Source organism: Lycorma delicatula, chromosome 2 (genome assembly GCF_047948215.1).
Source record: "Lycorma delicatula isolate Av1 chromosome 2, ASM4794821v1, whole genome shotgun sequence".
In the NCBI taxonomy this organism is placed as follows: Eukaryota; Metazoa; Arthropoda; class Insecta; order Hemiptera; family Fulgoridae; genus Lycorma; species Lycorma delicatula.
The window spans coordinates 84,653,156-84,676,367 of NC_134456.1; the positions used below are offsets into that span (position 1 = coordinate 84,653,156).

Sequence of the window (23,212 nt, forward strand, 5' to 3'; positions counted from 1 at the left end):
TTGCTACCACGCGAGCGCCTGAAGGTTAAAAATAATCCCTTAGTTTATATGGAAGTAATAAAGTATCATTTTTTGAAAAATAAATAATTTCAATATCGTTTAGTAACATTAAATTTTTAACATTTTTTAAATTCTATTTGCCTGTACTGATGTCAAAATACAGCAGCGCATTTAAAAATATTGCGATCTACTAATTCTGGTTGATTTACGTTATAAAATACGGCCGAGTGTGAAACGTGATCTTTGACATAAATTTCTTATTTTACGAAGCATTAATTTCAGTAGTTATTACGCATGATCTAACAAACATATACTACTCCATTATGCATTAAAAAAACTGCTCGTAAATTATAACATTACATTTAATTTTTAAGTCATCTCAATTGTTTCAGTTTATTCATCACAATATAAAGAGAGAAAAAAACAAAGAAATAAAATACTGCATGCAATATAACATTAATCACATGAATGAAATTACTTTGTGCATACATAAGCTTCTTCTTAATGACAAATGTATGTTATCTCATTGATAATACTAATATAATAAAAGAAGATGAACATAAAAAATTTAAATAGAAAAATGTTTGCGAAAAAAACGGGGTGGGATTGTCAGACGTTCCAAAATCAACTGTTCACAACGTTAAAAAAATTACTATGATTTACCATTTATAAAGTGCACGTATTACATCGTAAAATCTATGTAAGTAAAACGATTCAATTCAGACATCTAAGATGAATTAAATCGTGTTGGGAAATTAATAAACAATTTTATTTTTAGGGATGAAACTAATTTTCATGTTTTGGGACGAGTATATCAGCGTAATATTTGAAATACTGAACCACCACATATTATGCAACATCACAGCAATGGCCTAAAAGTTGATGTGTGGAGCACAATCGGGAAACAAGAGTTTATTGGTCCCTTATTATTTGCCTAAAAAAAAAACCTGTAACGAGAAACAACTTCATGGATAAGTTAAAAAGTTATGCAGAATCCCGATTATCGGAGAGTTCAGTTCAGTTGCACGAGGCTCCTCCAAACCTTTCCTACAATCGTGCAGGATTACCAAAATGAAGCAGGTCTTTAGCGATGCATGGAAGAAGAAGGGTGGACGGCTTAGCCTCAACGGTCTCTAGAACTTACCCCGGAATTTACTTACTCGAGAAATTTATGGATTTCAAGTTTGCTTTGTTCAAATAAGAAATCTGGACCGCGCAAAGAACTAAAATTGTTTTATCGCATAGTCTATCAAAACGAATGTTCTCCGACGCATCGTGTATAACAAGAGGTTCAATATCGACTTGATTAATAAAAAGCGCATTTCGAAATCTTACCGAACTCGTGATATTCTTGGAGAATTTATTTCATTTGACGTATTTCACACTTCATTTGACGTACTCTTCCTGTGTTGTTCAAAAACTGTGGACGATTGAAATCTCCACCGTTATTTTACGGACCCTCAGCCCCAATTTGGTCTTTTGTCCAACCATTTCTCGGTACAAACCAATATTTCTAGACACATTTATAAGCAAACCAATTTTTTCCTGTTTAACCTCCAGGAATCACCGTCAGGTATTATTTCCGAGGATGATATGTACGAGTGTAAGTGAAGTGTAGTCTTGTACAGTCTCAGTTCCACCATTCCTGAGATGTGTGGCTAATTGAAACCAGACCATCAAAGAACACAGGTATCCACGATCTAGCATTCAAATGTGTATAAAAGCAACTGTCTTTACAATAATTTGAACGATGGAACTCTCGACTCTAAATCAGCTATTTTCGAAGAGGCGTTCACCACTAGACCAACCCGGTGAGTTCTATAAGCAGACCTTTCTTTCTTTTTCCCTGTTTAGCCTCCGGTAACTACCGTTTAGGTAATACTTCAGAGGATGAATGAGAATGATATGTATGAGTGTAAATGAAGTGTAGTCTTGTACATTCTCAGTTCGACCAATCCTGAGATGTGTGGTTAATTGAAACCTAACCACCAAGGAACACCGGTATACACGATCTAGCATTCAAATCCATATAAAAATAACTGGCTTTACTAGGACTTGAACGCTGGAACTCCCTCTCGGCTTCCAAATCAGCTGATCTGGGAAGACGCGTTCATCACTAGACCAACCCGGTGGGTTCTCTATAAGCAGACCTGTCCGCCTAAAACCGTATAAACATAAAAGACTTCCAGGATACACCAATTTAGAATGAAAGAGTTAAGTTTAAAGAAGAGAGGGTAATATTTACTCCCACGGGTACCGCGAAACGAGACGGGCAACCTCTACACAACGAGAAGGTATCTTGTGCTCTTTACAGACAAAGAGCATTTCTGAACACAAATGTTAAAAAAGGGGGTATCGTTAATCAACAATTTTACATGCATCAGTCGTAAATAGAAGCAGCAGCACAATAAATAAATAACAAATAGAGTCGAGACTTAATTTAGAAAAATTTCGTCCATTCCCGGAATTATCAGACAATGTGGAAATATTCCCTCACAAGAGTAATTTGATTAATACCCTTAGGAACGTTTTACTTCATTTTAAAATAAGCGTCATGTCATCCCTTTCAAGAAAACAATCAAGTTCCGACCAGATCAATCAATTTCTTGGAAAATGAAAAATAACACACATATTAACAAATAATACCAAAACAAGAACATACCAACAGCAAAGAAAATATACTAAAAAAAACTCACTGGAAGTGGCCAGACAAGTTTTATCAAAAGGCTATAATCCTAATTTTGATAATTGGATTTTTTGTTAATTGGAATGACACAAGTAAATGTCAAATCGTTTCTTCTTCCTTTTTTTTTTAGTAACGAAAATTGCCTTATAACGAAATTTTCAGCATTAATTCAATGAAACAAACTAAAAAAAAATTATACTAAAACAATCGGGGCGCGTAATTAGTTAATTTAATATTAAGGACAAGATAGTAAAAGTAAACATTTTCGACAACTTTGTTTTTTAATTAAGTAATTTTGGCACATGTAAATTCAGTTAAACCGATTTCACAAAAATATATGTATTTGTGTCACTAAATCTGTATGTAGGATGGATAAATAAAAACAAACAAAACTAACTGATTTGAATAAAATCTGCGATGTAAATTCTAATACAAAAGATGAAAGTCTGATTATATGCGTGCCCAGTCGGTGACCTTACGTGATTTTCTTACAAATCCGGCTACAATTCTACCGATACCAGCATGCATAAATATATGTTTTATTTTAAACTAAATCCTGAAACCCCAAATAAGTAAAAATAAACAGAATCCAACAGACAGCTTTTGGCAGATAATACAGATATCGATGTATAGTCTTTAAAAACAAGTCAATGGATCGATAAATTTACTCTTTTATCTCTCTCTTTATCAGTAGTACGTTGCTTATTACTCGTAATCTCATTTTAAACTTTTTTATATTCTATTAGCATTACGCCCACCTGGGAAGCCGGTTCCCGCTTTCTACCTTTCGGCACGTACCGGTTAATCAACTCTTTTTAAGTTTAATACATTCCAGGATTTATGAAGTCAGAGTAGACAAATTAGTAACACTTTTAGGGTTACCAAACTGAACTTGGTCCAATAGATAAAGCAATGTATGTATTTCGAGTGTTTATCCAAACTCGACGCTTACACTACAGTGCTATATCTCTTAAAACATATTTACCTTAATTCTTTATTCTAAACAGTTAACATAGCAAGTAACAAAAAAAAAAGGCTAACAACAAAGTTTTAATATTTTCCTGGCATCGGTTATTTATTCTTATATAGTGGAAAATAATTATACATAAAAAACGTTACCTAAGATCTCTTTTACGGTTGTGGGAGTAACTTACGTTGACATTTATTGTAAAATTATCATCATTTATTTAAATAAACCAAAAAAGGTATTTTTGGGGTTGCTTACACTACACTATGACTAGGAAGGAAATTTTAAAAAATCGATTAAAAAATATGTAATAAATTAAAAGAGCATTTTCAATTTTTGTGGAAGGGGGAATTTTGTGAACAATTTTGCTTTGTGCCCAAAATAACAGTACAAGCATATAACATGTACTGTTATAGCTTAATATAAAGTGTATGTTTTTCAAATTTAAAAAAAAAATTAAACTTAAAAAAATTATCTACCTCACTCCGAGATATTGAGCCCAAAATTTTCCCAACAAATTACCTGATATCAACAAATCTCTGTGCCAAACGTTATCAAAATTGGTTTATTCAGTCAAAAGTTATTAAGCTTCTAACACGCCAATAAACAAACATACATACGTAAGATCCCCAGCCCACATTTTGGGGATTTCCTGGTCCATGAAATGCCGAGAAATGAAAAAAACCCACATCCCTGACCGATTACCATACTTTCCTTCTTGAAAAGAAGTAAAAGAATGTGTACTAATAGTTGTTTTAATAGTATATCCTCTTATATAAATGAAAGTACTGAAGATGAAACAATTTTTTTAATTTACATCACTTCATTAAAAAAAATAGAAATAAAAGTAGTAGTTTATAAGAGATTATAGCTGCTCATAAAAACACAAAAAACACGAACAGTAAGAAAGTGTTGCAAGTGTGGCAACAAAGTTTTTTACATAAAACAGAAATAAATTCGATCGATAAAATTTTTATTCTACAACTATTTCAACTAATCGATGGATAAATAAAAAAAAGCTCATTTAATAATAATATAAAAAGTGTCTACGGATACGATAAAAATCGAGGGTTAAACTTACAGAGTAATCAATGCAATATTACAACACGGATCTTAGATTCGCGAAGGTCATTGTATTAGTTTTAATAAAAACGTAAAGATATGGTATGAAGTGAATGATATGACTACGAACAAAAAAAAAATTGGACGAGAAATTAAAAAAATGTATATTTGTTTGTTCTAGAAGACAATAAATTTTAATAATAAATCCATTATATAACAATCAGTAATGAATAAAAAAAATAAAAGAATAATCAAACAAAACGCAGTGATTTCAAAAAAAATTACAATGAAATTGTAAACCGCACGGTAAGTCTCCCAGATATCATTTCTTCCGCTCAAAAAATCAGTCTGTAATATAAATATAACAAAATGATATGAAAAAAAGCAATTAGAATAAAAAAATACATCTTAAATGTATGTAACAGACAAATAGTTGTAACATCGACAAATACAATAATAGATAAACAATATTTAAGCGTTCCATATAAGCAAAATATAGAAAAATTTGTTACAAAACGCTTACCGGCCCGATGTCATTTATACAGGGCGTTTCATAAGTTTCATTCGCAGCCCGTCCATATCGACTGCGGCTGCAGGCAGAGAATTAGGAATTTCGAAAACAACAGTGTGGAGAGCTCTCCGTAAACGTTTAAAATGCAAACCGTACCATCTTCAATTAATCCAACGTCTTTCTGATGGAGATAAAACACGTAGGCTCGATTTTTGTTTACAGTTAACAGGAAAAGATGTTGTTAGATGAAGGTTTTCTAAACAAGATAATTTTTAGCGATGAAGCTACTTTCCATATTAGCGGCAAAGTAAACCGTCATAACGTGCGAGTTTGGGGAACTGAAAACCCACACGCTTATGTGGAACACATTCGGGATTCTCCGAAAGTAAACGTTTTTTGTGCGACCTCTCGTGAGGCAGTGTATGGGCCGTTCTTTTTTATGGAAACGACAGTAACCGGCATGATATACCTGGATAGGTTACAATATGCCTCAGCTACTCAACGACTTCATTTTCCAGCAAGGTGGTTGTCCTGCCCGTTTTCATAACGAGGTTCGACAGTACCTTAACACAACATTACCTCGGCACTGGATAGGACGTGCGTCTGAAGAAGACGCATTATGCTGTGGCCACCAAGATCACCAGACCTCATGCCATGCGACTTCTTTCTCTGGGGTTGCGTGAGAGATAAGGTGTTTAACCCACCGATGCTGCACGATATCGCTGAGCTAAAGGATCGCATAATCAATGCAATCAACTCTATCGAAAATGACATGTTAGAACGAGTTTGGCAAGAGCTAGACTTTCGTGTTGTGTGCCGTATCACCAGAGGAGCTCATAAATCTATAACATTTATAGATTTTAATAAAAACTGTTTGAGTCCCTGCATCACCTCGTACAACTTTCATTTAGGTAAGTGAAATACTTTTTTTTTACTGAATTTTTGTAACTCCTAAGAACATTATGAAACGTCCTGTACGTAATACATATCACATTTACAGAAATAATGCAATTCTTATGATTATTTGTTGTTTAATAAATGAAATCGGGCGGTAAAAGTTTCGTAACAATTTTTCTATTCTTTGCTTACTATATGGAACGCTTAAACATTGTTTGTTATTTATTATTGTACGAGTACATCTACTGTCTATTACATATATTTAACATGTATTTTTTTAAAAATAAAATTCTAAATAATAACAAATTTTGATAACAGAAATGTAGTGTCTTACCTTTTTTGATATCAGTATCATTTTATTATCTCCGAGACTCTTTCCATACGGTTTACAATTTCATTGTATTTTTTTTTTTGGACAGATTCTACAGTTCATTTCCCTCACTCGAGTTCAGTCATTTATGTCAGTCATGAATGTGCTCACATTTTTATTTTAGCTGTTATTGGCGCAGAGCGAACCAATGGTGATCTGCCGGGCGGCTGCGCGCAGTACACTAACGATTTTTCTAAAATTATATTTGAGTTCTATGGCAGGGCCGACCCTAGGCGGTAGGCAACTGCCTACGGCGGCAAAACGGCCTGAACTAGAACGCAAAAAAATAAACACGCCCAGAAAAATATAATTCGATTACTTGAATTTAAAAAATAATATTATTTTCTATTTATTACATTATTGTACTAGTTTTGTTTATTATTTTATAAGTATATTTAAATTACGCCTGATTCGTAGGTAGTTTCATAGTAATTTCGTAGGTAGAAACCATAATTAAAAATTTCTTTACTAAGCAAAGTGTAAAGGTGTTTCCTGAAACATCTTAATTAAATAAAAAAATGGTAGGTACTAGTTTTAGTTTCTAAATTCGTTGTGGTTAGCTCATTAAATATGTAAATTTTGTTTTTCAGTAAAATAATTTTCCGTAAATCTGTATTAGCAGTATTATTGTGTTAATTCAATTATATGTCATTTTTCTGGTTAACATGGTTATTTTATAATTCTATGTTTTTTTTTTAATTTTAAGTTTTTTTGAAGCTTGGGGGCGGTAGTTTTTGGATTTCCCTACGGCGGAAAATAGCTTGGGTTGGCCATGTTTGGGGATTAAAAAAGGAAAACATTAGGGTTAGAGCAGTGTCAATCATAATTCAAGAAACAACATTTTGAACCTTTTCATTCTAAACGTTCTTGTTCGCTAAATTCATGAACGTTATTTAGTTACAATTGTAATAATAATATAGTAATAGTAATATTTTCACGGCGGTCCATAGACCCTTTTTCCTATTTTATTTAAATCTATATAAATTTACATAGTCCGTGATATTTCCGGATTCCAACGCGGGGTCATACATCTAAATCGGTTCAGCCGTTGAGCTGCTACGGTGGAACAAATGCACATTCATACACGGTAAGTACAATAGTACTAGACTTGGGCAGTCGTGTCATAAGGTGTTACTTTGTTCACAACAAAAGACTTAACATATTATTAAATGGAACATAATTGGTCAAAATTAATATTTACGGATCTATTAATGATTAAAACATTTAGACGGCCGCCATTTTGACTTTTGTTAAATTTATTTATTTTGTAGAATACGTTGTTGAGTACAAACAAATCAATAATATTCATTAAAATATCTAAATCCGTTGTTAAGAAAGATTTTTATTGGGGGAGGGAAAGCGATAGCAGCATTTTGTCCTCATGATTTTCTTTGCTTATTTTTATGTCCTAAAAGCATTTCTTAAGTTTGACCGAAACCTGCCGGAATATTTTGTATAATTAACAAGATTATTTACATATTAACTTTTTGCAGTCTGGTAATGTAACAAATTTTTAAAATTTTATTTCCTGAAAATATGTTCGATTATTTTTATATTTTAGAATACACTGCTTAGGTACAGGATAGAAAAAATCTAACGACCCGATTCGGCTCCCCAGCTCATTTAAATTAATCCTACAGCAAATAACAAATAATAAACCACGAAACGTTTTCTTAACGCGTTGGTGGATCGTGTGAAGACCACATGTAAGCAAGATGACAGTGCAATGAACTAACACGATAGTCCTCCTTGCATTATTATAGTTTTGAGCCATTCAAATAACACGTTTATTATGTGCATATATTTTATAAGAATTAAAGAATAAAAATTTTATAAAAAAAATGTAAAGAGGAATTTTCGGTTCGCTAATATTACACATTATTAATAAAATTTATAGTTAAAATAAAACTTAAAAATACATCCTACATACGATTCACTAATAGTTTTATTAAGATAATTAATCCGTCTTGAATTCAACTAAAGTAGACATTCAACTGAGCAAAATATCAATTTAGACTTATTTTTGTTTTCATTATACTGAAAAAATACACACATTACGCAACAAAAGAATTTAGATTTAAAACTCTTCTTTTATTTTTTGTGTACATCTTTTCATTTAATGACAGAAAGTGTTTAAACGGAATAAGAGAATGTATAAAATTATACCGTAACAAGACCGGTATATCGGACCTGAGTAACGGATTCCCGCCAATTAAGTGGAAAGTAGCAGATAATATAACAGGAGAAATCCAGAAAGGGGCTGAAAGAAACCCTTTTAGTGAAGATAACACTACACAGGTAACCTACACAGATATTCCGTGAGAAGAGTTACCGGACAGAGAATAGGAATGCGATGAAAATGAAATGGCTCGGTCGATCGTTATCGCGTTTAACTGGGGTCTAGTCCGGAAAGTAGAAAAGGTAAGGGTATAAATACTTCGGGAAAGACTAACTGAAATCAATTCTACGAGGAAAGTATTCTGGGAGGAGGTCAGTGAAGGAGCGAATTTCTAGTGAAGATTCGACGCGATTAAGGTGACGTCACAATATCAGTACACGAAAACAAGAAGTGGTTTGATAAGTAATTGTTACGACTATAAGTAAAAGAGATAATGTACTACATTTCATTAATTAATTGTTAGAATAGTTTCTTTTGTGAACAACAAAAGTATTTGCAGTAAAAGAGCTTTATACTTGTCTTATCTATTGTTGTTAATGCAAGACTAATGGTTAAAAGTGTTAAGACTAGAGTCATGCTAACGTCTTTTGTCAAAGGGACTGAATTCTGGTCTTCGATATTTAACTACCTGTAAATAAATCCTGACGATTCCTTTAAATTCTGTTTTGTATGTAATCACTGTTTATTAATATTATTGTTGTAGTTGTGATTACTATGATTATTATCTGTTTATTATTGACATTAATTGTTATTCAGTTTATTATAATTAGTTTGATGATGCCATTATTGCTGTAACTCTAATTATTATTGTCGTTTATTATTATTATTAGTATTGTCATTATTATTGATTTGACTTGTTTTACTTATGTTCTTAAAGTAATTAACAGTTTCAATTGTCAATCTCTTAATATCCTGATCGAGCCATAAACACGCGACAATATGAATAACTCAGTAATTAGGAAATCCAAAATCGGTATTAAGGATATAGAATACAAAAAAGGCTTCTTTTTGAAGAGTTATATCTTACAAACCATCTGATGGAAAAACAAACAAACAATTATATTAAAATTTATTCTTTACCAAACAAATTTTGTAAGGTGTAATTTATTAGAAGAAAGTACAGCGAGTTATCATTGCAATTCGTAGTTTTTCACCAGTTTTCAGTAATTTCATTAAGAGGTTACGCATAATAATTCAAGGATTAAATATACGTGAAAAAGAAGATTCCCAGTAAAACTGTCAGAAATAACGGGTGGTCGTCTCTGACGCGTAAAGATTCGTACAAAGTGAACAACAATCGCCGGCAAAAAGCATCCGGTTGAGGTTTCCTGGCAACATTTTCATATGTCTGGACACTAACAAATAAAAATGCTCGTATTGCCTCAGATGTCTCAGATCAAATGATGTTGCCCATATCCGTGTGTCCCACCTTGAACAGGAAACGTCGGTAAGTTTGGTCAAGTCGATAAACATTCACACAAAGCTATCTTCTCCAGGCCTCATATAGACGATACAGCGCGAGACATCGTCAATACCGTACAAGAAGTTGTTTATATTAAAGCTCTGGTCTCCTTCAGTATTAGAAGTATATAGTCTGTTCCATTGAATTTCCGACCGGAAATCGATATGTCTTCACACAATTTTTGGTGTGACTGCTTTAAATTCTACGAAATACGATTTATCAATTTTCGGGAAATTAAAAAATGAGCGTCCATCATCATTAAGCGATAACGTTTTCGTTAAATTAGTCCCAAAAAAAACCTTTTTTTTTTTTTTACCACCGACGCCTTTTCAAGTCCGAAGTTACGAATATAAGCAGAGAACCCGCGTGATGAGCACGAAACGGCTAGAAATATTGCTCCGGAATTAAACGCGAAACATCGGTCTTGCCTTTGTCCGGATAAAATCGCTGTAGCTACCATCAACTGAATTATAAAATTATACGTTGCTAACGATTAGCGTCCGGTCTGAACGGTCCTTAAGAGAATACCCAGATTATTATCAAACAGTCCAGAAGGTAATTAATTGTGCGGGTGAGAAGCGAATTTTAGGTATTCACACCTTATATATATAAACAGGCTCGTAGCTAGGATTTTTTTCGGGGGAATGATAACCAACGGGGCTGATAATTTTAAAATAACAATAATAATGAAAATCATTTTACATTGAAACGGTTTTTTATGCTTCAATAAAGCATGAAAAACCGCATTAGATTTAATACATCTTAGAGATAAAAACCTCGTCTTAGAATTAATATATCATTTACTACGCAACTAAGAATCATGTTAGTACATAATTTTTTTCATAATCCACATTTATATTTCACACTAACGCATTTACACTTCAATAAAAGTTTTTTAATTATTAAAAAGCTAGTCGTCGATTTTTCTTCCTCGGCATAATATCTAAAACTTCATCAGGATTAACAGTAATATGTTTATGCACTGACCCAAAAAACTAACGAACTTAATCTTCCATCCCCCGATTTATAATACGGAATCGTTTTGACTCTTTTCATCGTGGAGAACGAGCGTTCATTAGTACATGTTACCGGAAGAGTCGCTAAAAGTTGCAAGAGATAATGGATATTCGGCAAATATTCTTTACTGCAGTAATCTAAAACTCGATCACTTCTAGATCCATTCTAAATTTAATGACTTTATCTCATCGCACCAAATAAGATACTCCGCTTGGAGGACAGATTCAAAATATTTATTATCATAATACATCGCATAATACAAGATTTTTAGTTCATCCACTTTTCGAGGACCAGCTCAACCTGGCAAAAACACTTGAAGATTCTTGGAACGCCGTCTAGCTACCTACGCATGTTTAAAATGCGATAAGCAAGTGTTGCACTTCTAGCTTCCGGAAAATCCCCAGTAATCAATTATTTTTATTAGTATTTTATTAATTTATTAGTCAAAGCGAGCGCGGCGCTCACACGTCGATTAACGGCGAGTTAAGGTAAATAAGAGGGGATTAATGACTAGGGAGATGAATATGTACCCATTTATCTCAAATATTGAGAAAATACTTTTCAGATGTTATACATTATAAAAATGGAAAATGCTAAAAATGTATTTTTTGTCGGGCGATGGGGGAATTGCAGCCCCCATCGTCCGACAATTTCGCCGAAGGCTATAGCCTCCTTAGCGCCATGCTCGCTACGTGCATGTACGAGTATAAGGTAACGGTTCTCATTTCCACTAATACATTGATTCTCAATCTTTTTCGCCTTTTTAAGATACGCTCTTAAAAACAGCACTTAAAAACCCTTTAATTTCCATATTTATTTGTATCAATACGTTGCTTAGAACGGGAGATATACAGCATTAAAGACAAAAGTGGCCGCCTTTTCTCTTTAAAGTGGAATATTTCGGTTCAGAATAATCGTAGATATACAAAAAAAAAAAAACAAATTTAAGCTAAAATCATAAGGTTTTTAAATTATTTTAATGCAGTTTACTACAAAAATTTCGTTTACCGCATGCGCTCGATCAAACACGAAGAAAACCTTATAATATTTAGTTCTCAGTGATTTTTTTAAATTTCATTAATGATTTTTGAAATCTGAAGTATACTATCAAAAAGTAGGGTATTTAAGCTTTAATTTGTTTTATTCGTCTCTCTAAGCCTCCTGGTTGCAAAGTAGATGGAATACTATCATTTTTTATCATAAAATATAGGTGTTCCTTTCATGTTTTGTACTAGTGTAGTATGTAATTAATTTTAGTTTCAAATATCAAGAAAACAAGATTTTTATCTTTTTTTAATCAGCCATCGCCCTCCTAGACAGCCCGAACGCCCTCAATTTTCTGTAGGCCTTCTACGGCCCCTCCTGAAGGCCTCGTACGCCCACAAGGGGGCGTTATCGCCCACTTTGAGAACGAATGCTCTTAATATATATGTCCCAAACTCTTATTCAGACGTCTGATCTTCTCTGTTAAGTCCGATCGGTGTTTGTCGTAAAAAATATTTGAACGATCTTCAAGTTTACATTCACTCCTGCTAAACAATCGAGAAATATTGAACGTATATAAACAGTGACGGTTGACGTTACCCTTACATCATGCGTAGACTCGCTAGTCAGCTCCTACGTCACTCGGGATTAATAGTTAGTTAGAAACGCTTTACTAATGTGGGAATAGTACAGACCGTGTGCTTATCTCTACATAACTACACACTGAAATGACAGCTTATCTTTGGAAGAGATTTACGGTTTATTCCGTCAGGGTCGGTAATTCTAAAACAATATTGGCGAACAAAAACTGTTGTTACAAACATACATTTTTTTCAATAATGCAAAACGAGAAAGAAGTACAACTATAGTAAATCTCCCACACCAACGCATCAAAGATTAACCTTTTATAGATGGGCACTTTAATTAGCGGGGAAAATTTTCTACATTACACAAAATTTCGTCACGGTTGACAAAAAAAACTTAATGCACCTGTAATAAATGGAATAATAAAAAAATATCGTTTTACACTATTAAATACGATTCCTTGTCGAGAAGCTTTACATTCAATTTAATTTATTTAAAACACAGAAGTAAAGATAAAACTACACGGTAAACAATAAATTATTTTATTTCTCACAGCCGATAAAATTAAACTGTAACAGTAACTATCATTGTATAAGAAAGCAAGGTCAATCGTACTAAAAGGAAAAATCTAACAAATCATACAACATATTACTACAAGTTAAACAAATCTATAGCATAAACAATAAATAAAACAAAATCCATTACTGTTAATTATTTTAGCGACAAATATCGGTGTTGAAGAATTGTTTTTCTCTTGTACAGAGTGCAGTAAAATAACCATTTCAATTATAAAAGCTATTTTTATTTCATAATACAAACGATAAAAAAAAAATTAAACAACTGCAGCCGAACCGGTACAACTAAATTAGATAAAACAATTACAAATGACAAAAATATACGCAATTATTTTTTAAATATATTGCAATAATTTTAATTATATATTTATAACAGCAATAGGTTAACCCATTAACGAATAAAAATGTAATTTATACGACAAAAAAAAGAATTAAATTTTTAATGTACAAGTTAAATAAAAATCAAAGTAGGTCATATCAAATTAAATAACATTAAAAACTAAATTATAAATTTATTTTCCTAATGCGTACGTTGCAAGCTCTTCAAATAATGAACGATAGGCAACCCCCTCCACGGCTAAATAAGATAAAGATATGTATGATCAACAAATTCAAGCCGACCATTCCTGAGACTTGTGGTAAATTCAACCCCAACCACCAAATTACAGCGGTAACAACCATCTACTATTCGAATCCGTATAATAGAAATTAACTTTTATTAGGATTTAAAACTCAACCCACCGGGTTGCTTTAGTGAATGGTGAACGCGTCTCCGCAAATCAGCTGATTTCGAAGTCGAGTTCCAACGTTCAAGTCCTAGGAAAACAGGTTACTTTTATACGGATTTGAATACTAAATCAAGAATAATGGTGTTCTTTGGTGGTTGGGTTTCATTTACCACACATCTCAGGAATGGTCGAACTGAGACTGTACAAGACTACACTTCACTTAACACTCATACTTATCATCCTCATTCATCCTCTGAAGTAATACCAGATAATGATTCCCGGAGGTTAAACAGGTAAAAAAAAGGATTTAAATCTCGGAACCTTCGACTTCGAAAATCAGCTATTACACAACTGATTTGCGACGAGTTAGCCCGGTGCTCTTAACTATAAATACAAAAAAATAAATAACTACACAGAATTATGTTTATTATAATTAACCTTCCGTGGCTCAGGTAAGATCCTGGCGGACCCTAGAAGCATTATTTTTTGATCGCATGCGCCAACGTGCAGGTTTTTCTCTAGGTTTGAGTACTCTCGACCTCATTAGCATTCCAGACCCTGGAGAGACCGCGTCTCCTTCCAAGACGACATGATACGACTTTTTTCAAGATTATTTCTTAAAATCGTAGATGGTGTCTGAGCAGACCCCGCCTGGTACTTTGTGTTACAGAAAATCTTGTATTTAGTTTCTTTTTGCCTACGATTTTCTTCTAATTCAGCCCTGTAAAAGAATTGTATGAATTTAGTGAGCTGGCTGAGTCACGTGTACGTGGAAATGTCCGATTGGTCGAAGACGGGCGATGGACAGTTAAAATTGTTCTGTAAAGTACAGAAGATTTATTTTCTCAGAATAGCGTTTTCATTTATTTGAACTTGGTTTTGCTTATTTACTTTTTCTTTTATTACTACTATTTGTTTTTAGTACCTAGGTAGCTGTTCAAACAGTTCAAAACGCAACGGTTAAAATATTCCCTCTTTTTTTTGGGCCGTTCATACTCAACTAAAAGATATTCCAATCGTTAGCCCATAAGATACTTTTACACTTGGCATAAGCGGGACGAACATCTATATTCTCAATACTTTTGATGGAAATAAAATGTCCCCGAGCTGATTTTTTGAAGTCAGTGGCCTTCAGCCTGGTTGAACCTCGCATGAAACGAAGGGATTCCAATCTAACGATCAAGAAACAGCTACAATCGGAAATAAACTTCCTGCAATCGAGGACAATCGTATTTCTAGCATGAGCCATCAAAGAAAAAATGAGATGCCTTATGTGTGGTTGGAAAACAATAAATAATGCTCGAAATGTAATCTACCAGTGTGCAAAGAACATGAAAAACCCATTCGATCATGTTTGAGTTAGGAGAACATCGATAGTCTGAATATGAAAACGGATGTTTTTCTGTGGTAAAAGATTTTAATTCAAGAGTTTCTAATTGTGTTTATAATAAACTATTACGAGTTAAAGTTTACTGGTAAAGTATAATGTTTGTTTTGTTACAAATAATGATGTTTTGATTCTTATATTTCATAATTAAACCGTACCTATGACTAGTGAAAAATTCCTTAAAAATAAATTCTCTAGTATTCCTAATGTAATATTATTATACTTGGAACACAAAATTCTGCTCAAGATATATATATATATATTTAAATACGGGATGGGGTAGCATAATTTGCTGATTTGAATAAGGCGCCGGGAAGCGAGGTTTGGGTTAGAGGGTTCATTCGAACGGGTTGGTCGGGAAGTTTTTTCTCCCTTCCACTTGTACCGAGAATGCGGTGGACGAAGGAACAGCGCCCGTTTTCTGTAGAGGCTTAATTTTCTAATGGTCGCTTGATTGTCGCGACGCAGCGAGCACTTTAAGATTGCCATCCGAGCTCGTGTTCCTGATCGGCAATCGATTATTACGTCGGCAAACACATTCAGGAGAACTTGCAGTGTTAAAAAGAGAGATCACGGAAACGGTCCGTAAGATCACCTTAAAACATCGAAGCGGTAATGCAGTCTTTTGCGATCTTCTCGGCGCTCGTCACGCAAGCATGCAGCTGTCCTTTTTTTTGTCAAGGCTTGACGAAATGAATGTTAGAGATGTGTGGTTTCAGTAGGATGGAGCCAAGGCACACACGGCGCGAACTGCAATGCGTGTTTTGCGGGAGGACTTCCCTGGGCGCTTGATCTCTTTGAGAGGCGATCTTCAGTGGCCCGCGCGTTAAAATTAACCGTTTATTACTATTAATTAAAGAATTAACCATTTTAACTAAAACCAATATCTATTTGGGTTCCGCCTGGCAGCTGATGAGCTGTGCGTCTGCGGGGAGGTCAAGTCAAATAAACATCTGATGTTTGACTGCCTTAGTCTTCGGTGGGTGGTGGGTGGGGGGTGGTCAGGGAGCGGGCCACTCAATGTTGCGACAGCCGCATTGTCGGACCGTGTGGAGTTCCTTGATGTAGTTGCTTTGTTTAACCGACATAAGTAGTTTACCTAAGGGAAAAGACTCCTACCGCACTGTTGTGTGAAGCTAACCTAGAGATATATATGGCAGACCACCAGCCAATTAAGGCTCCAAGCGCTTTAAGATGGTGGACAGGTACCTGTTGGCATTCAGCGACCTAGGCGTGGCCGCGAATTGCTGTCTCGACAAAATAAATTTTAATTTATGAATGTCAAATATATTTTTAGTAGTTGACGGGGCGCGCCTACCCATTTTAGCAAATATATGACAAGTGAGCGGTTGGGACACGTAAGCCGGTGGTGTATGGCACTGCTCACGCTGTTAGGTAAGTTCTAGGATTTATTTAGGACACTGGTCGCTAAACTGATCGAGGCTCAGTAGCCGTTAGTGGCACAGACATTTAGTCGTATGCTTTAGGGCGACCGAATGGGGTGGTGGCAGGAGAAATGCCAACCAAACCAATCGTCCAAGGATCCATCCTAAACTGAAGGAGAATATTCGCCAAGCAACAGTCAACATGCTATGCTGAAAATAACTGACCGACGCTTCAGAATAATGGTAAAACAGTGTACCACCAATGGGGTGCGCCATTTGATCGATACAGTTTTCAAAACTGTGTAAAAGTAAATTTCAAATCTAGCAGCCTACGGTGAAAAAATAATTAAAACTATATGTTTGTTTTTATTGACTCTTCCAATCAGCAAATTATGCTGTCGCAACCTGTATATGTATATATATATCAACTAAACATTTGAAAATGATAATAATAAATGCCAGGAACTATTATATAAATAATGGTTGCAACTAAATTTTTCTTTGTTCCGGCTTTTCTTCTATTCAATTATTTCTAGTCAATTTCAGGAAAATATGCACTTAACACGTAGTGAATATGGATTTTTATTTCAAATCTAATAAAATTACGTAATTTCGTCCAATATTCAGCAATACAAAAAAGGTATCTACGAACGAATTAACCACAACCAAAAAAATTCACAACTGGAATTAAAAAAACGATTCAAACATTAATAAAATATTTCTAATTTTTTAAATTTTTCAACGATTTAATGGTAGAGAATTAGTAAGTTTTTTCATTAAATTATTTCTTTAAAAAATTGATTAAATATTTAATATTATAATGCAGTTAAGATAACAACACTCAAAGACAATTTTATAAAACCTTCGTTGTTATTGCTATGCTTCGAAAAAAGGAGAAGCGAGAGTGTAGCCGTAAGGAATTTGGGACTCCCGTCGAGGTCTTTGGTTTACATAACACAAACCATAGACACAGAGTGAAACTGTAAAATATTACTCGCCGATAATATTCATTAATAGTAATTTTATTTATTTTTTTAACTAACAAATTGCATTTTTAAATTTTAGTGCGATTAAATATAAGTTTATTAAACTATAAATAGTATTATCGGGCAGTATTTTCATTAAACGTGATTATTTTTTATCAATAAAAAAAATACTACTACAAAGAAAATAAAAAATGGGTAATTTATTCAGCAGACTATGTAAAAATGTTGATTTTAAGATTCTTAACGTATTCACCAGTACTATCGTATGACCTTCAGCCGGACAGCAGGTTTACAAGTTGACTGACCGTCACTTATTCATTATTATACCTGCTGGCATATACAGTAGTAACACACGCCAATACTTTTCCAACATTTACAAAACAGATATTAAAAAGGAGGGTGATAATATAATAAATTAATAAAATAAAATCGGAGGATGGAAAATTCCTGAACCTTTAAAAATAAAATAAAAAACCACGAAAGGGCACGTACAAAATACCAACACCATTCCTGTAATATTTAAATTAATGTTAAATTAGTAGAAAAATTTTAATGAGTTGCAGTTCAAAAAAAAAATATATATATATATAAAAATAATCCTGATGCTGAATTTTTAAAATGTAACAATTTTTAGATGAAACTGTTATCGATAAATAAACGGAAACACATGTTTTTCCAACAGAACTTTAAATTACAATCTTCAGTAAATAATTTATAGATTAATTTTTAACATACGTAATATGTACAATTATAGATTTCTTAAAGATCTAAATAAGTCATCTCAATGGGCACCCTCGACAACTGAGGAGTTTTTAAGATACATAAACGGGTTATCAGTTCATTGTACTTAATTGTAGGAATTATACCCTTTCTTTTTCCTGTTTAGCCACCGGGAATTACCGTTCATGTATTAGTTTAGAGGATGACATGTACGAGCGTAAATGAAGTGTAGTCTTGTACAGTCTCAGTTCGACCATTCCTGACATGTATGGTTTTAGTTGTAACCCAACCACCGGTATTCACGACCTAGTATTCAAATCCGAATAAAAGTAACTGCCTTTACTAGGACTTGAACGCTGGAACTCTCGAGTTCCAAATCAGATGATTTGGGAAGACGCGTTCACCACTAAACCAACCCAATAGGTTAGGAATTACACATTTTTTTCTTGTTTAATCTCCGGGTCCACCGTTAGGTATTGCTTCAGAGGATGAGATGAATGATTTGTAGCGTGTGTGAAAATGACATGCTTGACCGGGATTCGAACCCGGGACCTCCGGATGAAAGGCCGAGACGCTACCACTTGCGCCACGGAGGCCGGCTAGGAATTACAACCTCATTCCGCAATAGATTTACTATGAACTTATGAAATTTAATTTTATACAAGAAAAACTTATCTTAAAAAAAATTAAGCTCTGTTGACAATTTCTACTTTCCCGTCTAGCACTATAGCTATAAAAAGTAAAATTATTGTAATCTGTCCGATTTGGACATGTGGTTTTCACCGGATACTGAAGTTTTGACATCTAAGGAACCCAAAAAACCGGATGGAAATTTTTCTGATGTTCGTATGTGTGTTCGGTGTCTCACCCGTTATACCTCCAGAACTACTGAGCCAATTTTGACCAAATTTGGTTATATTACTTCTATATATGGATTATTGATGCCATTACATTTTCAATTTAAAAGGTCAAGGGGGTGAGGCTGTAGAGCAAGGTCACCACCACAGAATTTAGAGATGTCGCTAATTAAGATCTTATGCACCTTTTTGTTAACAATTAAAAAATATTTGCAAAAAGATTTTTAAAATCGCACCCCCACCCCAAAAATGCTCTTACCTGGAGGCTAAGCAGGTATACTGCGTCAATAGTAACCCTTGTCACCACCAGAACCGCTAGTGTAGCACTGACGTACAGCTGTCCTAGAAAAATGTTATATTTAAATAAAACAATAAATTAAATAGAACGTGTAAGCCGTGCATCAAAGGAAAGCCGCGTGGCGGGAAAACCCAACAATTGTGATGTCAGCTGTTTTTAAACATATGAATTTATATTCGTTTCAAAAAAAAGGAAGAAAATTACAATACGGCCTATATAATAGCCGAGTTATAGCAGAAAATTGATGTAATTTAGTGTCTATTTTCATGACCTCCACTATACGTTCATTTCGATTAAATATTGTTTTTATTTATTGTTAATTAGTTAAAAAAGTAATCATTTTCCCACAATAACAGACCTAATAATTATGACAAAAAAATTACATCAATTTTCTGCTATAACTCGAATATTTATCAACCGATTTAAAAAAATAAAATGTCATTTTTTCAAAATAAAAGACTTAATATTTTAACAGATAAAATAAATTCTGATAATACTAATATTTATGAAGATATAACGGACTGAAAAATAAACATGGCCGCCATTTTGTAATTTGCTTATCAAATATGAATGTGATTCGTCTATCCGAACTTGAGATATCAATATTTATACATAAAAAATAAAATGGCGGACAGGGAGAGAACGAAGGAGAAATTGCCATTTTTCTTAACGATATTATTTGTTTAGTTTTACAAGTAGAATCCGAAAAAGTACAGCCCAGCTCATCATTTTAGAAACACTCTGTATACCATTCCAATACTTGCCACAGAAGGTACAACTACTAATGCTCTATCTGAACTTTGAGTAATAACACACGTTGCATAAATGTTAAAGTTGACCGTTAGGATATAATAATTCTCTTTTCGACTTGCTGGTGTACATAACCTGAACCAACAAGAAATATTTCATCACATTTTCGTTTACAAATATCAATTTATGTACGACTTAATGTTTACTTCTCTCGATTGCATTGGACAAAGGTGTCCACGGTATTTTTCTTTATACATTAAGAAACAAAAACGAATTATAAAATAATAACAAAAGTATCATATCTTTCCCATTAATCATAATTCAGGACGGAGAGATCCGATCCAATCTAACAGGATTAGAAGGCGAAGTTATTTAAATCGATGGACGCTTTTTAAAATCGAAATTGGATCACAAGAATTACTTAAAAATTAAAAAACATCAAGCTCATTTGAATTTTATTTTACTTTAAAAAAGGCAAAGTATTATATTCCTAACATGAAGAAAAACAGTTGGGTTTCTTTATTCTAATTTAGCTTAACTTATTAATTTCGATAAATTTCCTTCGTAATTCAAAAGATTCTTACAGAAAATTTACAAAAATAATATGTATAAACAAATTATTACAATAAACTGCAGTTTTTATTTATTTTTTGCTATACAATGTACATCATAAATATTTAAATAAACAAATGAACGGGAAAATGTTTACCTGAAACCTTCACAATTGTTAATTATATTCATATGATCATGATATAACATACTGATTGCACATACATCAAGTACACAATTACATATTTCTTTTTTTTTATTTCACGTTATTTATAATGTACCTTTTTTCCTGTTCAACCTTTGGAAATCACCGTCAGGTATTACTTCAGAAGATGATATGTATGAGTGTAAGTGAAACGTAGTCTTGTACAGTCTCAGGTCGACCATTTCTGAGATGTGTGGTTAATTGAAACCAAACCACCAAAGAACACCGGTATCCACGATCTAGTATTCAAATCCATATAAAAGTAACCTTTACAAGGATTTGAACCTTAGAACTCTCGACTTCGAAGTAGCTGATTTGCAAAGACGCATTCACCAGTAGACCAATCCGGTGGATCTATGATATACCTACCGACGAAAAAAATTAAATTTTATAAAATATATCTAATTTATGGCGTTTGAATATTAAATGGCCGCCATTTTGGCGGCCATTGGTAGTGTTTTCATCGTAGCCTGATTTTTTTTGTAACAATTTTATTTTTAATGGTTTTTAAAATGATGTCACAATTTTACACTTTCCATTTAGAATGTTCAGTTGCTCCTTCTGGGTGCTTGGGGTACAGTAATTTAATACCAAAAAAAATAGGTTTCAACTTACGAGCAGTTGCTAAATTTCATTTTTCTGTCCAACTGATCAAAAAGTATTTAAGGGTTCCCACACTTTATTGCATTATATTAAACAGTACGTTCGGAAAGTTGCTGACCAGATGCTTTAGAATTATGTAGTGCATTCTGCTTTTCGAAGTTAAGTTGGTTGCCCTGTGGCTTCGTTAGGCGTAGCTCAGTAGTAAACCAAGACGTCAGATGTTCAGTTCTGATTGAACTTGTTTCGTTTCGTTTATCGGAATAGATAATTGCGAAAAACGTAACGGTTTTTTCGATAGAGGAACGCATTTTTCTCGTTGAACATGAATCTTGTGCAGGTGACAAGTACACTGATCAAATGAAGCAAACGTTTACTGAAAAGTTTCCAGATACTCCTTACCGCAATGCAGTTCGAACTCTTATCGAAACTTTTCGGGAAACAGGCTCTTTTGAAGAAGCCGATCGAAACGGAAGACCACATGAACTAAATGAAGAGAAGCTATTTGATGTTTCGGATGCTATGACCGAAAATCCATCAAAAGTCAACGCGTTAGTTAGCACAGCAGCAAGATATCGGGGACTTGTTACCGCATATAAATCTGTAAGGAAAGTTTTCCCCAACAAATTAATCAACAAACCTTTGATCGCGCCGAAAGACTAAATTATTGTCAACGATTTAAACGTTTAATTAACCGAAATTCCGTAGATATCCTCGACATTACGTTTTTTCACAGATGAAGCGTGGTTTCATTTGGGAGGGTATATCAATTAACAAAATACACGACTGTAGTCTAATTCCCATGAATTACACGAAGAGAAAATTGGAGTCCGGGTCGGTGCGAGTAGAACGGGCATTGTGAGTCCAATCGTTTTTGAAAATGCAGTTTAATAGTGATCGTTATTGTGCTGATATAACAAATCTTATTAGTCAATAAACAGAAGTGGAAATCAATTACGATCGGTTCCAGAAAGATGGCGCTGCAGTGCACACATAGTTAACAGAACTCCCCCCCAGATCACAATCTATGGAGGCACTGAACAAGCAGTGAATCGCAACAGACCGCGCACGACTGACGAACTGAAACCGCAATAACGGCGTACGTACGAGACATTCCAGTACATGAGCCGGTTAAAGTGTTTGAAAACAAATTGAAACGTGTTCAGTGTTGTATTGATGTTGGAAGAGGTCATTTTCAACACCTTTTATTAACAATTCTAGTTATTTTAATATCCGTTTCTATAAAATAATGAATTAAGAATACAAAATAATAATTAAGAAAGTTTCGTCATTACATTTCCATAATTGCATTGCACAGGAACTATCCGAACGTACTGTTAATACACACACTTTATTATAATATATTTCACGCAGTTTTACTTATAATACAGGAGCGTAATAATAATGAAACAAAATTATTAAGTAGTAAATTACTATAATTCAAAACTTACA

The 23,212-nt window shown here is 33.7% G+C and overlaps 1 protein-coding gene across 3 annotated transcripts in view; it reads right to left on the minus strand.

Moving 5' to 3' along the window:
- The window catches only part of Dp (transcription factor Dp), a 438,878-nt gene that overhangs the window by 305,244 nt on the left and 110,422 nt on the right, over positions 1-23,212 (minus strand). The window contains exon 1 of one of the 3 annotated variants that reach the window (XM_075357900.1): positions 19,618-19,626. The exons of the other annotated variants lie outside the window; for them this stretch is intronic. The gene's annotated coding sequence lies outside the window, so the exon portion shown is untranslated. Of the gene's footprint in view, positions 1-19,617; positions 19,627-23,212 lie in introns of those variants that run through there. 3 annotated transcript variants of the gene reach the window in all.